Source organism: Tamandua tetradactyla, assembly GCF_023851605.1.
Source record: "Tamandua tetradactyla isolate mTamTet1 chromosome 18 unlocalized genomic scaffold, mTamTet1.pri SUPER_18_unloc_1, whole genome shotgun sequence".
Classification (NCBI taxonomy): Eukaryota; Metazoa; Chordata; class Mammalia; order Pilosa; family Myrmecophagidae; genus Tamandua; species Tamandua tetradactyla.
In genome coordinates this window covers 426,204-442,684 of record NW_027518250.1, presented here as the reverse complement: position 1 = coordinate 442,684, position 16,481 = coordinate 426,204, and the positions used below count along the sequence as shown (strand labels likewise).

Sequence of the window (16,481 nt, the reverse complement as noted above, 5' to 3'; positions counted from 1 at the left end):
AAAGACAAATCGATCTCTTAATTGTATGAATAATTTTAAAAAATCTTACTAGGGAAAACTCCTAGCCTTATATATCTCTAAATTGATATATGCATGTATATATTCAGTATTCCATATATTAGAAAATGTGTATATTCTTCCATTGGATTGATTCATTCAAATATTAATGGCTTAGGAGCTCAAGACTGTTGAGTTTTAAACACCAATTACTAAAATGCATATTTTCCCTAAGTCACTTTAAGTTTCTATGTTTCTTTCTTTATAGGAAAATGAATATGTGGAATTATATTACTTGCACAATTCTTAGAAATTATAAAATTAATTGAATTGATGTGAATGTTAATAGGTGGAGAATTGTCTGGTGGAGAATTGCTAGATCAATAGCAACTTGAAATTAATGGCAGAAATACTGCATTTGTATGGCCCTTTTCATAGCATCCTTTACTTCTTTATTTCTCAGACTGAAAATCAATGGGTTTAACATCACCACTGTATAGATCACAGAAACCACCTTCTCCAGTCTACAGAGTGCTGGGAGCTAGACTGAATATAAATGAAGCTTAGGCAACCATAGGATATGGTCACAATAGTCAGATGAGAGGCACAGGTGGAGAAGCCTTTTTGTCTGTGTGCTGCTGAGTGGATCCTCAGGATAACAGCCACAATGAGCATGTATGACATGATCACAATTAAGAAGATGACCATGGCAATGACCTCAGAGAAAATTTGCAGCAGCAGTTCATTCATGGAGGTTACAGAACATGACAGCTTTAGCAGTGAGGGAATATCACAGAAGTGGCTGACAGCATTTGGTCCACAGGACAAATTCCCAAACTTATTGTGTGTGTCAGTGAGTTAATCATTCCACATGTGTATAACCCAATGACCAGCACTAAATTTTCTCTTATACATGACTGCAGTGTAAAGCAAAGGGTTCACAACATCCAAATAACATATGCTTCACTGACAGCAAGAAACCTTCAGTGGTAATGAACAACCCAAAGAACAAATGCTACACTGTACAGGCAGAGAATAAAATGTTTCTTTAACAGCAAAGAGGTTGATTAGCATTTCAAGTGCAATGACTAATGAATAACAGGCATCTAGAAATGAAAGGCAGTTAAGGAAAAATTACATGGGTATGTAGGGTTTAGGAGTGAGTTGAATTAAGAAGACCAGGTCTAAGTTCCCCACCAAGGTAATGAAATAAATCATCAAGAACAACAGAAAAATTCACAAGTCAGATTTCAGCATGGTCTGTCAGTCCTGAAAGAATAAACTCAGTAATGGCTTTGAAATTCCATCAGCCATTCATTAATTCCTTTCTTTAAGTCTGGTATGGCATTGATAAACAGATTAGAATAGATATAGAAGAAACAATTATATGACAAAATTAAATGGAAATGTTTATAAGCACATATTTTGGTTTGCTACTGCTGTTGGAATGCAGTACCAGAAATGGGTGGCTTTTATAAAAGGGATTTATTAAGTTATAAGTTTTCAGATATAAGGTATAAAAATGTCCAATCTAGGGGTTCCAGAGAAAGATACCTTGACTAAAGAAAGGCTGATGGCATCCAGAGCAACTCTGTCATCTGGGAAGGCACATGGCTAGCATCTGCTGGTCCCTTGGCCTCTGGTTTCTTTATGCCCAAGAGATCAGTTCTCAGCTTGTCCTTTTCTTGTCACGTGTCACTATAAGCTGCATGGGAAAGTCAGGCCACACTTTCCACATTTAATATGAAAATCTCTTCAGCTAGTTATCCCAGCTTGTGGCTTTTAAATTGTACCTGGCATCTATCACCAGTATTGAATTTTGCCAAATTCTCTACATTTTGAAACAAGAATCACCTTCATTCCACTTTACAGTAACACCTAAAGCATTTCTGTCTAAGACCTCATTGGAAGCACCTTTAGCGTCCAAATTTCTGCCACCAGTCTGTTCAAAGCAATTCAGGCCTTCTCAATAAAGCTCTTCATAACTTTCCAGAATCTTTCCAATTTTTATCAAAATGCCATTCCAACATGTTTGATATTTGAAAACAGCAGCAACCAACTCTTTGCACAAAATTCTGTTTTAGGTTGCTAATGCTGCTAGAATGCAACATACCAGAAATGGGTTGCCCTTTATAACATGGATGCATTAAATTGCAAATTTAAAATTCTAAGGCTATATTTCTTTCTCTAAACCCAACTTTGCAAGTGAAATCATTGCCCTCCCTTGTAGGTGGGACATGACTTCCAGGGATGAAAGTCTCCATGGTGACATGGGAGATGACTCCCAGAGATGAATGCAGACCTGGCACTGTGGGATCAACAATTCCATCCTGACCAAAAGGGGGAAAAGAAATGTAACTTAGAAAGTATCAGTGGCAGAGAGAGTTCAAATAGAGTTGAGAGGCTACTCTGGAGGTTGCTTTTATGCAAGCTTCAGTTAGACCTTGCTACCTATCATAACCTGCCAAACTCCAACCAGGGCCATTCCATACAATCCCAAAGAACACCTAGGGCAACATGTAAGATTTCACATGTGTCCCATGCACTAGAGCAACTTTCCAGAAATTAATAACCTCCAGATGTGTCCCTGGAACAGATAAATCCTGAAACCTAGCCCAGCCTCTCCAAAACATCAGATAGTTCCATCTCCCTAGCCCATATTAGTGACAGACCCTTCCAATATGAAAAATTTAGAATTGCCATAGCCCAAACACCCCTAAAGAAAGGGATGGAAAGATCAAAGATGATGGTGGAGTTATACAGAGAAGATAGAATTTAACAAATGAATATGAATGCTGAATCACTAAATTGATATCTTGGGTGGGCCACAATGGCACAGCAGGCAGAGTTCTTGCCTGCCATGTCAGAGACCCGGGTTCAATTCCTAGTGCCTGCCCATGCAAAAAAAGATATTTCTTTTAGTCTCCAGTATTTTAGAGCATCTAGAAATAAATACCTAAAATTGTGGAATTGTAACCCATGTCAAACTCTGAAATATGTTCCACAACTAATTGTGGTATTGTGCATTGAAATGCATTGCTTTTTTGTATATATGTTATTTTTCTCAAAAAAAGAAGGAAAAAAGTCAATTGGAATGACAAAAAAGCCCTCTAACCCCCTATATTCTGGAGCAGATAGAAGGAGAAATATAAGAGGATGATATAGTAGCCCATGACAAACTTTGGGATCTGTCTTGTAACTACTTGTTAAAGAGTGCTTTGTAAATTATTGCTTTTTTATTTCTTTGTTTTGTATATATGTTATACTATACAATAAAAAAGTTAAAAATAAAAAAAATCTAAATCCATAAAAATATCAGGAGTAAAGCATCTAGAGAAAAATATCTTCTTTAGGAAGGCTCAAGAATGGCTGATGCCATTTGGAACAATTCTGTCAACCGGGAAGGCACATGGCTGGCATTTGCTTGTCCTTTGGCTTCTAGATTAAAACAGCTTCTGTAGGGATGTTATGTATGTCCTGACATCTCTGTCTGTGTTGGCTCAGAGCTTTTTCCAAAATGGTTCCAGTAAGCTGTTCTGGTTTGAAACTCTTGCGTACCCCAGAAAAGCCATGTTCTTTAATTGTCATTTAATATTGCTGGATGGGATCCTTTTGATTCAGCTGTTTCCATGGAGATATGGCCCACCTAACTGTGGGTGGGAATATGTTGATTAGGTGGTTTCCATGGAGATGTGTCTCCACCCACTCAAAGTGTGGCCTTAGTGGAATCATTTAAGAAGGAACCATTTTGAAATGTTTTAGAGTCCACTCAGCCAGAGACCTTTGAAAATGCAAAAAGAAAAGTCCCCCTGGGAAGCCATTTGAAGAAGCCAGTAGAGAAATCTAGCAGACATAGTCATGTGTCCTCCCAGCAGAAAGAGTTATTCTCAACCCATCAGCCTTTCTCAACCCATTGGTATCTTTGTCTGGATGATTTAGTTTGGACATAGCCAGACAAATGTAAACATACAATCTAATAAGTTCCCTTTTAAAAGCCATTCCATGCTGGTATATTGCATTCCAACAGTTTTAGCAAACTAAAACATAAGTGGATTAAGACTTAACTAGAATGGGCAGAGATACATCTCCATGGAAGCTATCTGTTTTGGTTTGTGAGCTGCTGAGTGCAATATAGCATACATGGAATGTTTTTTAAAAGGAGAACTTAATAAGGTAAAAGTTTATAGTTCTAAGGAAGTGAAAGTGTCCAAATTAAGACACCAACAAGAGGTTACTTTCACTCAAGAAAAAACAATATGTCTGGAACACCTCTATCAGCTGGGTAGTCATGTGGCTGGCATCTACTAGTCCCTTGCTCCTGGCATTCATTGCTTTCAGTCTCTGTCCCTGTAGGGGATCCTCCCTTTGCTTCTCTGGGGCTACTTTTCATCCTTGGATTCCCTTGGCTTAACATCTCCTGGTGATATCTGAAGGGGTCCAAGCATTTCCAAACATCTGTGTCTCTGTTTTCTGAAGCAACTGTTCTCCAAGAATCTACATCTGCTTTCTCTGTTAGCTCTGAAGCTTAGTCATTTCTGGTTCTTTACAAATGTTTCCTTTTTTAAGGGATTCCATTAAACTAATCAAGACCCACCTGGAACTGATGGAGTCACATCTCCATCTAATCAAAAAACTAAACCCACAATTGGGCATGCCCCATCTCTGCAGAGATAATCTAATCAAGATTTCACCTCATAATATTGAATCAGGAGTTTTAAAATGGCTCCAACCACAAGATTGTATCAGCATTAAAACATGGCTTTTCTGGGGTACATAATACTTTAAAACTGGCACACTACTTTATCAAAAGGTCCCATCCACAATTAAGTAGGTGACATCTCCATAGATGAAACTTAATAAAAAAAGATCCCACACTAACAATAATTATGTTCCAAGAATATTGGACTAGGAAAAAAACATGGCTTTTCTGGGGTACATAACAGCTGCAAACAAGCATAGGTTATTCTTGGCTAAATATATTATTTCACTGAAAATATTTTCCAAATTTATAGTGTTTAGAACTTGACTAGATTGTTTCAACTTTTTCTGTGTTAGTTATGCTTCTGTCCCATCAAGAGATGTCTGAAACAGTGTTTTTACTCGCAAAAATGTGGGTCTATTACAAGATGGACCACATGACCTCCAAAGAGGATTTCACAATACTCTTAAAAGTGCCAAAATTTTGGTGTTTTCTGATGCTTTCTTGTGGATATAATAGAGACAGACATTCAATGGACATAATAGGCAAACTCACACACACATTTGAACTAATCTCATTTTAAGTGCTCAATAATCATTCATTTCTGGTGCAACCATATTTAACAGAAAAGATTATAAAATGTTACTATCACTTTATAAATTCTCATAGGGTAAAAGTATCTCCCAACATTCTGCTTCATCTCTTTTGAGTAGTGATTGAATAACATTTATTGTAATAATTTTCATTGCAATAATATTAGAGAAGTGGAATATCCAGACATAATTTGGGAATTTAATTGTATTACTTATCCATGGTTTGCCCATCTTCTGCAAGATGGAGTTGTAAACAGAATTGAATGATAGGATGTGGAGTTGGAGTAAATAGCCTCCAATATTCCTAACACTTATATTATTCTATGAGATTTACAGCTTAAACTTTGTAACTGATCTCCTAAATATGAAGACATTCAAGTAAGCAAGAGGAAAAGGCATTTTTAAAAAAAATTAAACTTACCCAAAGTAAAATTTTAAAATCAAGCTTTAGAACTTCCATTTCCATTATTTCTACCATTACACAAAAACAATTTCAGTTACTGATTATGTGGTATGCTGGGTTATTAAATCTTTTCATAGTAGGTAGCTCTTGATTATTTTGGGTAAAATAATTGAAGTTCAGTCTATTCATTGATAAACAATAAACCAAACAAAAAACTAACAGATAGGTTTTAATGTATTTAATTATTTCATCTAAAAGGACAAATTTAGATAAAAAGACCAGTATATATATACATATATTAAACACACGTTATATGGATAATAGGATAAATTTATAGAGCAAGTGTTCTTAGACATTTGACAAGTGTCAGTACAGGACTATTACTTAAAAGAGAAGGGAGGCATTCACTGGTCTCTGTAAAGGTGTGTGGACCAGGCACAAGGACAGCACAAGGGGAGCTGAGAACACAAACAGGAAATCTTGAAATGCAGAAGTATCTGGAATATGTGAAGGAAAGTACTGGATTGGGGAGAACTAGATTGGAAATGATGGGTATTAAGCAATACAAAACTTAGAAGAGGACAATATAGGTCCTAGGAAATTTCTAATGTTCAAAATCTTACTGGATGCCACATCACAGAAGACAGCAGAGTCAGAAGCTCTAGAAATCAGGCGTTCCACTAAAACAATGATTGAGCTTTCAGAATAAAATATTTCAGAATGATGGAATGAAGTCAAACAGAATGATGGAATGAAGTCAAACACTTTTAATGATGAGGGGAGGGCTTGATGAAGAAAGAGCTTGGCAAATTTCAGTGAATATTGGTATCTCATATAATAGTTCCCCTCCTCAGTTCCCAGCCCCAAGGCAGACAGGTAAGCGTATGGCCACCTGCAATCCTCTCATGGCTTACAGGTGCTAGGATGGGCAAAAAGGATCTAGTCCTCCAAATACTAGTGATGTGTGCTTTTATCTGTCTTATGGTTCATGGAAGGACTGGCATAGAGGTGGCCATTGCTTTAAACCTTACAGGATGAAGCAGCAACCTGAGAAGCATCCTTTGAAGGTATTCAAAGAGACAGACCAATTTTGTTTCATTCCTTATTGAAACCAGGAACATAAGGAAGTCATTATTAGACCCCTGGCTAAACCCAGAGCTAATAAAATAAAAAATTCAGTGATGCACATGATAAATAGTTCAGAAAAGTCAATAAACAGACAACTGTGACCCACAAGAGCCACAAAAAAATGGCTTGGATAGGGAAGAGAATTTTATTTCCAGAATTGCTACATCATAATTTTCAAAATATGTAATTCTCAAAAGAAAATATGAAGCATCCAATGAAACATGAAAATAAGGCCCATTCAAAGGAAGAAAATAAATTGAAATAAACCATCTCTTAGAACCCCAAGCATTGTACATATGAAACAAAAACTCCAATTTAGCAGATTGCATATGTTTAAAAACCTGAAGTAAACCATGTACAAATAAGTAAAGCAAATTAGGAGAATCACATGTAAACAACTGGGGCATGTCAATTAAGAGATAGAGAAATATTTAAAAGGATCCAAATAGAAATTCTGAAGCTGAACAACAAAATAGCTCTAATGAAAAAATTCACTAAGTGGGCTCAACAGCAAATTTCAGCATGCAAAATGAAAGCCATTGAATCTGAAGCATAAAACAACTGAAATTACCTCGTCTGATAAGTAGAACTAAAAAGAATCACAATAGACAAAGAAGGGTATTATATTTTGACAAAGGGGTCACTTCAACAAGGACATAAAACAAGTTTGAACATATATGCAACAAACATCAGAGTACAAATATATCTGAGGCAAATTTTGACAGATTTGGAATGAGAAATAGACATTTCTACTATAAAATTTGGAGATTTCAACAGCCACTTTCAATAATGGATATGTCAACAAAACAAAAGATTAATAAAGAGATAAAAAATTTGAACAATAGAATTAACAAATTAGACCCACAGATGTAAGCAGAATTCTCCACCTCAAACAGCAGAAGACACATTATTCTCAGGTGCACATGGACTATTCTCTAAGAAAGGCAATATTTTAGGCTATAAAAGAACAGTTAAAATTTTAGATTGAAGTCATACAAAATAACTTCTTGAAGCCAAAATTGAATAAAGCTAGAAATTAATAACATAAAAATTGAAAATTCACAAGTATATGAAACTTCAACTACACGCTTTTAAACCACCAATGGATCAAAAAGAAATGCCAGAGGAAATAAGAAAATACATCAAGACAAATTAAAATGAAAATGCAGCATTCCAAGACCCATGGGATGCAATAAAAGCAGGCTCAGAATGAAATATATAGCTGTAAATACCTACATTACAGATGAAAAAATATTTCCAACAACAACTTAACATCTCATGGAATTTGGAAAAGTAAAAAATGAGCAAACTAAATCTGGTAGAAGAAATCTTAAGATATAACAGAATCAAATGAATTAGAGTATAGAAAAGCAATAACAAATTACTGACCAAAAAAACTGGTTCTCTGAAAAGAGCAACAAAATTTATTTTTCCATTAGTAACTTTAATCAGTGACTTTATGTAAATGAGTGAGTTTCTTTGGATCATATATGTGTCTTTGGGACTATAACAATAATTCATGTTTTTTGTTCTTTTTTCAATTTTCCCTGTTTTCTCACTGGGTAATATGGAGGGTCCCCTGCAAAATTTGCAGATGCAACAAGGCAATTATTTTACACATCATTGGTGACTTGGGAATAAGAATGAATCCTACACTACTTCCTTGGGGAGCATCTCCAATGAGAGAGGAAAACCATAAATTCTTCTTACCAAGAGAATAGTAAGAAATTTTAGGGAAAAATCCAGTACTACTTTAAAGGTGAGTGCTATGGAAATTACAGACATCTTTTAGGTGGTCATCTCCCAGACCTCACCTACCCTCACCTCCTTCTTTGGGAAAGTCACAAACACATGTTCAGCAGCCGTCATCAGATCTTCCACTCCCCATGCCTCCTTACCTGCTATTCCATAACCCAGGGTAGATGTCGAGTGTAACAAAAGGCCCAGCCTGACCTTACACCTAGAAATCAGGAACAAGCAGGTCCAGATACTTATCAGAACAGACATTTTCAATCACAGGGTCCCCTTCCCATCAAAGGTAGATAAAAACCACATGCAAACAGTAGATTGGTCTCTCTTCCTTGGTATAAGAGCTACCATCTATTGACCCTGACTCAGAGCAGTTTGGGGTCACCTTGAGAAACAGGCCATGATGTGACTTTGCCTCCTGTTCTTTTAGACTCTTTGTGCTACTTAAGTGACAAGTAGATCTTGCTTTACTGGACTTTTTATTCTGTAAAATAAAGGTATCATTTGCTAAAAGTTTCTGTGGTGCCCTGAGCCTGTGTCGCCATGACACACCAATGTAACAAATCAGTTCATGCAGTTAGTGGATAAGAATTGTCTTTTATTCTGTTTATATGGGCTTTTGGGAATTTCCATGATGTGTTTCTGACTGTAGACACACTTATGATCTCTGACAGCTGATCCCATTAAGTACACCACAAATATTCATTATCACCCCTATTAATTGGGGTTCATACCTGAAGTACAGGGATTTGAAACATTGACTGTTGAGAATTGAGGTATGCCCCAGATCTATTTATTTTGTGGCACTGATAATGGCCAATGAAAACACTTACTGCATCTATATTAGTAACTGTGTGTTTCTTTCTACATGTTTTGTTAAGGATAGGTATCTTTGCAAACTTATTTTCAGTATAGTTTTTGAGCCAGAAACAATAATGTATAGAAATTTTGAGGCAAAGTGTTTTCTCTCGCTCCTGTAGACACCGTGAAAGATTTATTTGTCCTTCTTTTATCATCATTTCTACTGTGATAAACATTGCATGTTATCTAAGCTGTATTCAAGTATGTATAAACTAGACTAGACAATTTTTATATATTTAGCACTCGATTTGATTTACTTCTATCTGAAATACCTAATGCCCTACTACTGCTTTTATCACCATATTTCAGATGCACAGATACTAGAAATCTCAGAAAGGACTCAATGACAAAAAGTGAATAAATGCAGATAAATGGAGTATAAAGGAGAGTATAAAAAGAAGGAAAATTAGATTATGCAAATGGAAGGACTAAAGGATTTATTAAAGGTGATTATCAATGGATAATATGATAAATAAAAGCTTTTGTAAAATACAGGAGGTTAAATTGTTATATTCACTAATATTATTTAAATGGGTTTCAGAATGTTATATTACTAAAGATAGAAAAACAGTATGCTATGAGTAAAAAGTGCCCTAAAAAATATTTTCATTGCTTAGAACATAACCACTATATGGGAAAGAGGGCTTTCATTAATAGAGGATACATAAAAGGTTGGTGAGTTAAATTCTATTAAACTAATATACATTCTATTGACATACATTTTTCTCATTATTGTACATTTATTCACTGCAAAACTTTGGGGATGAGTATTTACATCATTTTGAACTCCTCTCTATTTCCAATAAACAAAATATTTTTGTCTATTTCATGTTTTCTTCATCTTTAGTGTAAGAATTAAAGAGATAGGAGAAAATTCTCAATCAGGGAGTACAATTTAAAGAAAGAATATGAAACTCAGTTTTCACTCTCTCTGCTTTGGCATAGATTATATGTCAAGAAAAAATTTTGATCTGTTAAATAATATTGCTTCTAAAATAAAAAGGAATAAATGCTAGTATAATAACGATGGTCCTCAACCCACCCATTTTTGTTGCTATTATTTATGAAATTAGAATGGAAAATAGCTTTACTAATCATCTTAATTTGCTTAAACTTCCATTTTTACACAGGAAATTACAAAGAAGCAAAAAAGGGACTGAGGCATTCTGACATACCAACAATTCTTTGTGATGCTAATTAAAACCCATAACTTGATGGAAAAGGAGGAACTGTAATAAACAAGTCAGGGAAGTCTGCTTGTTTTCAACAGATAGGCCAACTCCTACAAACAGTCCTTGCAAATTATGGCCCATACCTAAAAACATAACACCTTGGACAACACACATAGCTCATATTCTCCATGCCCTCCCCACCCTGTTCCCTCATACCCTTTCATTGTTCTAAGTTGGTATAGAAGCTCTTTCTCAGACACTTTTCTTTGGACAGTAATTTTCTTTTAGTTCTGCTCCCATGCACATCACTCAGCGCAATAAACTTATTCCATATCCTGGTTTTCAGATCCTTGTTTTCAACCTAACATAGTGTAGTTTCCCTTAGGCGTTTTCTAGAAAAGTACAAATCTTAGTACATTTAAAGCATATTTTCTTCCCCATCTTCTTGAAAATCAATAATATCTGAAAGTGCTAGAAAATACTCACACAATTAATTAAAATAGAAATATTATAATAAATATGTAAAGAGTCAAACTACTTTGAGGAATTTGAGCAATGATCTAACTTGGCAAATTACAACAGAAGCATATAGTAAGCAATAACTGAATAACTACATGCAAAATGAAGGTGATTTCCTAGCTCATTTCTCACACAAAATTTAACTCATAGTAAATCAATGACCTAAATGTAAGAAAGAAAACCATACAACTCTTAGAAAAATCTAAATTGCCAAAGATTGATTAATGCATGCTTATATTTGACACCTAAAGCACAATCAACAAAAGAAAAAAAAGATAAACATTTGAAATGAAAAATTTGGATGAACATTTTTCCATAAACAGTTATACAAATGACAAACAAGCATGAGAAAAAATGTAAAATATCACTGATCCTTATGGAAATCAAATCAAAACCACAGTAAAATATCACTACACACCCATAAACTGGCTTTAATAAAAGATGGGTGATATAGCATATTTGGGTAAGATGTGAAGAAATAAAAACCCTTATGGGAATGTAAAATGATGCAGCCACTGTGTAAAACAGTTTGGTAGTTCCTCAAAAGTTAAACATAGAATTTCCAAATGACCCAGCAATTCCACTCTTATGCATATACACAAAATAATTAAAAACAGATACTCAAGCAGATATTATGCACAAATGTTCATAGCTCCACTATTCAAAATAGCCAAAGGTAGAAATAGGCAAAATAGCAATCCACAATGAACAGATAAGCAAATTGTGGTATATACATACAATAGAATATTATTCAGCTGGCAAAAGCAATTAAGTATTGATACTGATGAGTGCTACCCACTTGAATGAACCTTGAAAACAATGCTAAATGAAAGAAACAAGAAATCAAACATCACATGTTATATGATTCTTATTATATGAAATTTCCAGAAAAAAAATCCATAGCAATTGAGGGCAGATTTGTGCTTGCCCAGTAGAAGATGGAGGAAGGGAGTGATTGCTAAATGAGTAAAGGGTGTTTGAGGGTGATTGAAATGAGAGAGATGTAGTAGTCATCTAACAAAGAAATCAGGATTTAAAGGATGATTTTGATTGCTGAATCACTATATAGCTATTCCTTTTTGCTTTTTGGTATATTGGCTTAAACAGAGGGAAATATCTGAAATCTCTGAATTGTAGCCCATCTGCCTTGATCTCTGATAATGATTGTATAGCCCTTACCTTCTTTCCTGTAATTTAAAAACCTTGTGACTAACCTTTATTTGTACCCAGTTATCCAGTCTCTCAACTTTAGAGTCTATAATCACTAAAGACAGCCACTAATATGTTTATTAATGCAGGGTCTTGGCTTAGCCCAGGACCAACACACCTCAAATCCAAAGTTATCTTATAACTGTCACTGGATGTCACAAAAATGGGCCCATTTGACATGCACAGTAGCCTAGACTTTAACCTATAAATCACTTAGCCTCATTCTCATATTTTCTTGCATACATTCCTTGAGAAAGCATGTTATCAAGCTGCACATGCTCAGTAATTTGATCATTTCTAATAATATCATCTGGGACCACTGAACTTATTACCCTAAACCTTGCCCATCTTTTTCTCTAATAATGTAGCAGGCAGCTTTTGTTTGCCCAAGCCATTTCCTCAAACATCAGGCAAGCCCCTGTTTACTCAGGCCAATTCCCCTTTGAAAGTCTCACTTGCCCCAGAACATTTAAAACTGCACATAGACAGGATAAGAAAAATTCCTGTAGAGACCCTTCCCCTTCTGTACATTGGCATGCAGTCAAGCACTTCCCTTAAAACCCTGAGACAGCCCCTGTTGGGGACTCAGAGTTTCAGAGGCTACTCAGCTGAGCCCCATGGCCATACATGAATAAAACCCACTTCCTGAAACTTCTGAGCCTCAACCATTGTTCTGTTTCTGTGTAATGTTCCTGAGGCTTGTAGCCTTGTTCCTGGTTTTTCCCAACAATAAAACTTTCAGAATTACTGCAGTTCAGAGAGATGGATTTTGGTCTGCTAGGTGCTCTGCTCTCCTACTACATGCCTACTGATAAACTCCTTGTCTCTTTGAAACTCCTGTGTCTCAGGAATTTGTTATTGAGCATGTCAGGCAAAAGAATCCAGGGTCTTTGTCCAGCAATGGTTGCTCAATATAATGAATGCACTAAAAGCCACTGAATTGTACATTTTAAAATGGTAAATTTACTATTAAATTTACCTCAGTAAAAATATTTTACTTAGTATATTCCCTGGCTCTAATGAATTTAAACTGAAATTTGATAAAATATACAATATAATCTCATGCATTTAGAAGTTTTTAAAAATTTACTTTTAAGTAATCTATTTTTCCAAAATAATTAAAGGGAAATCAGAGAGGATTCCAATGGAACTGATAGTAAAAGCACAAAATCTCAAAATTTTTCTGATTCAATATAAAGTAGTGCTAAAAAGAAAAGTTACACTTTTAAGTATGTATGTATATTAGGAATATAAGGAATTCATTAAAAATAAACTCAGAAAATAGAATCCAATTAAACCCAAAATAAGAAGGAAGGAATAAAAAACAATTGGACAAATCAATGAAATAACTGAAAAATACTATATAAGGTGAAAGTAAACTATGTTACTACACAAATCAATCATATTAATAAACACTTATTAAGATTAGTTAAGAAGACAGAGGAAGAGAGTTACAGAGACACACCCAGAGAGAAACAGAGACAACTAAAACAAGCTATGAAAACATCATCATTCATTTAAGAGGGAATACACATACAAACAACATTTTCCATAATAATATAGGAAGGAAACATTATGATGAAGTATGGAAGCTTAAAATATTAGATGAAATGACATGAAAAGCAAAATTGACAAGAGAAGAAAGTTTAGAAATATCTTAATAGCCACATATTAAAGCTTTTTAGTATAATATAAATTTACCACAAAGAAAACACTGAGATCAGATAATTGCTCAGATATATTGTACCAAAAATGTAAGGAAAAATATTTCCAATCTGATGAAACTTTTCCAAAAATAATATAAGAAATGAAGACTCCCAACTCATTTTATAAGGTCAGAATAACTTCTCTCTGAAAGCCTGAAAAATAACAGTATAAGAAATAGAATTTTGAACACAATCATAAAGATATACATTAAAATACACAACAGAATATTAGCAAATGGAATAAAATAATATACTAAAGGGTTAATATACAATGAAAATGGACTGTGTTCTGTGAATACAAGGTTAGTTTATTATTCAAAATTAATGTAAATCAACATATGGAGGAACAAATGGGAGAAAAGCATGATAATTTCAATCAATGAGGAAAAAGGTTTGATGTTATTATATACTCACTCATGAATTATAAATGATTTCAGCAAGCCAATAATGAAGGAGAATTTAATAATGATAATCTTAGTACTGAGCATTTTTTCATGTGCTTATTGGCCATTTGTATGTCTCTTTTAGAGGAAGACTCTTAAGTTCTGGCATGTTTTAATTGGGTTGTTTGTTGTTGAATTGCAGGTGTACTTTATATATTCTGGATAATATATTCCTATCAGAAATACTATTTGTAACTATTTTCTCGCATTACATAGGTGTTTTTCACTTTCCTGATAATGTCTTTTGATGTGCAAAAGTTTTAAATTTGTTGAACTGCAATTTAAATATTTTTTCTTTTGCTGTTCTTGCTTTTGTTGTCATCTAAAAAATCCATTTCTGAATCTAAGGGCATGACAATTTTCTCCTATATCTTCTGAGAGTTTTTGGTTTTGCTCTTCTATTTAGGTTATTTATTCATTGTATTTATTTTTGTGTATGTTGTAAAGAAGGGCATCAAATTTGTTTTTTTTGATATAGAAATACAGGTTTCCCAAAGAGCATTCTTTCCCTATTGAATGTACTTGACACTCTTATTGATAATCAACTGGCTGTAGACATATGTTTTATTTCTGAACTTTCAATTTCAAATGACACATTTTTAGCATAATGACATGCCATATTTTTTCTTTGATTAACACATACAAATTCATGAAAAAAATCTGTTTCATAATGTCATTTACTATTCCAGCATGACTTTGCAACTGTACAATTTTATCAGGATTGAGTTGATTTCTAATTGTTTTCCCCATTGTATCTTGAATCACTGACTCTGTGTAAGTGAGTGCCTTTACATCAGGTAGGACCCCCAGGGACCTGTACAAACCATTATGTTGTTTTGTTCCTCACTCCATTGCTCTCAGCTTTTCTCATTGGGGAATAAGTAGGATGTCTTACATCATTAGTCAGTACATGAAGACAATATTTGAAGTCTCTCAGATGATTTGGACATAAGAAAGTATTACACATTGCTTCCTTAAGGAGAATCACAATTGGAGAGGGAAACCATAAATTCTTCCTATCATAAGGAGAGAAACAGAACTTTTTTAGAGAAAAAATGCAGTTCTTGATTTAAGGTGAGTGGATAAGAATTGCCTTTCTTTCCAATTACATATGAATTTTTGTTATTTCTAATGGTACTGAGAGAGCTGATCTCATCAAGTACTACACCAACACACATTATCTCCTTCATTAATGGGGCTTCACTCCTGCAGTACATTGTTTTAAGGCATTAAATTCTGTGAAATGAACATGTGTCCAAGATCTATTTGTTTTCTGTAGGATGATAGTGACATTTGGATACAAGAGAAGAGGGAGTTAAATTATCTGAAAATGTCATCAGTGATCTAACTAATAGAATCATTTAAGGTTAGGATTGCCAGATAATATACAAGAACCTAGAAATTAATTAATTTCAATTTAAAATTGAGATTAAATAATGAGTAGATTTTTTTAGTATAAGCATGTCCTATGCAATCTTTGATAAATGACAAATATTTCTTTTAGTAATATTATATCCAGTGCAATACTTGATAAATAGTAAAATAATTTTAGTGTAATTATGCCCTATACAATAATTGATAGACTGTGAATATTTTTTAGATAAGTGAGCTGCATGAAAAAGTTGTCCCTCTTGGGCTGTTTCTCTATTCAGTTTCTTATCACAGCATCTAGTTTTTTGTTTGTTTTTTCAGAATCATCATTACAACACGACTGAGTAAACTGACAAGTATATACCATGATTTTTAGCAGATATGGAATTATGGAGGCTCTCTTGAACTGTTGTCTATGACAACACCATGACTCAATATTGAAATTTCAGTTATTCCTTTGCAACTTTTTGTCTCTTCTGTTCAAATGGTTATTCTCAGCAGGAGGTATTAGAATGTGCATATTATCACTTTCAAAAAGATAAAAGACATAATGAGGAAAGAGCAAGGTAAAATAACCCAAATATTATTCAAATGTAAGTAGTCCTGACACTGAAAATGGAGATAGACTCAA

The 16,481-nt window shown here is 34.3% G+C and overlaps 1 pseudogene; it reads right to left on the bottom strand.

Moving 5' to 3' along the window:
• Positions 1-394: 394 nt before the first annotated feature.
• Positions 395-1,797, bottom strand: LOC143672832 (olfactory receptor 5J3-like; annotated as a pseudogene).
• Positions 1,798-16,481: the final 14,684 nt, after the last annotated feature.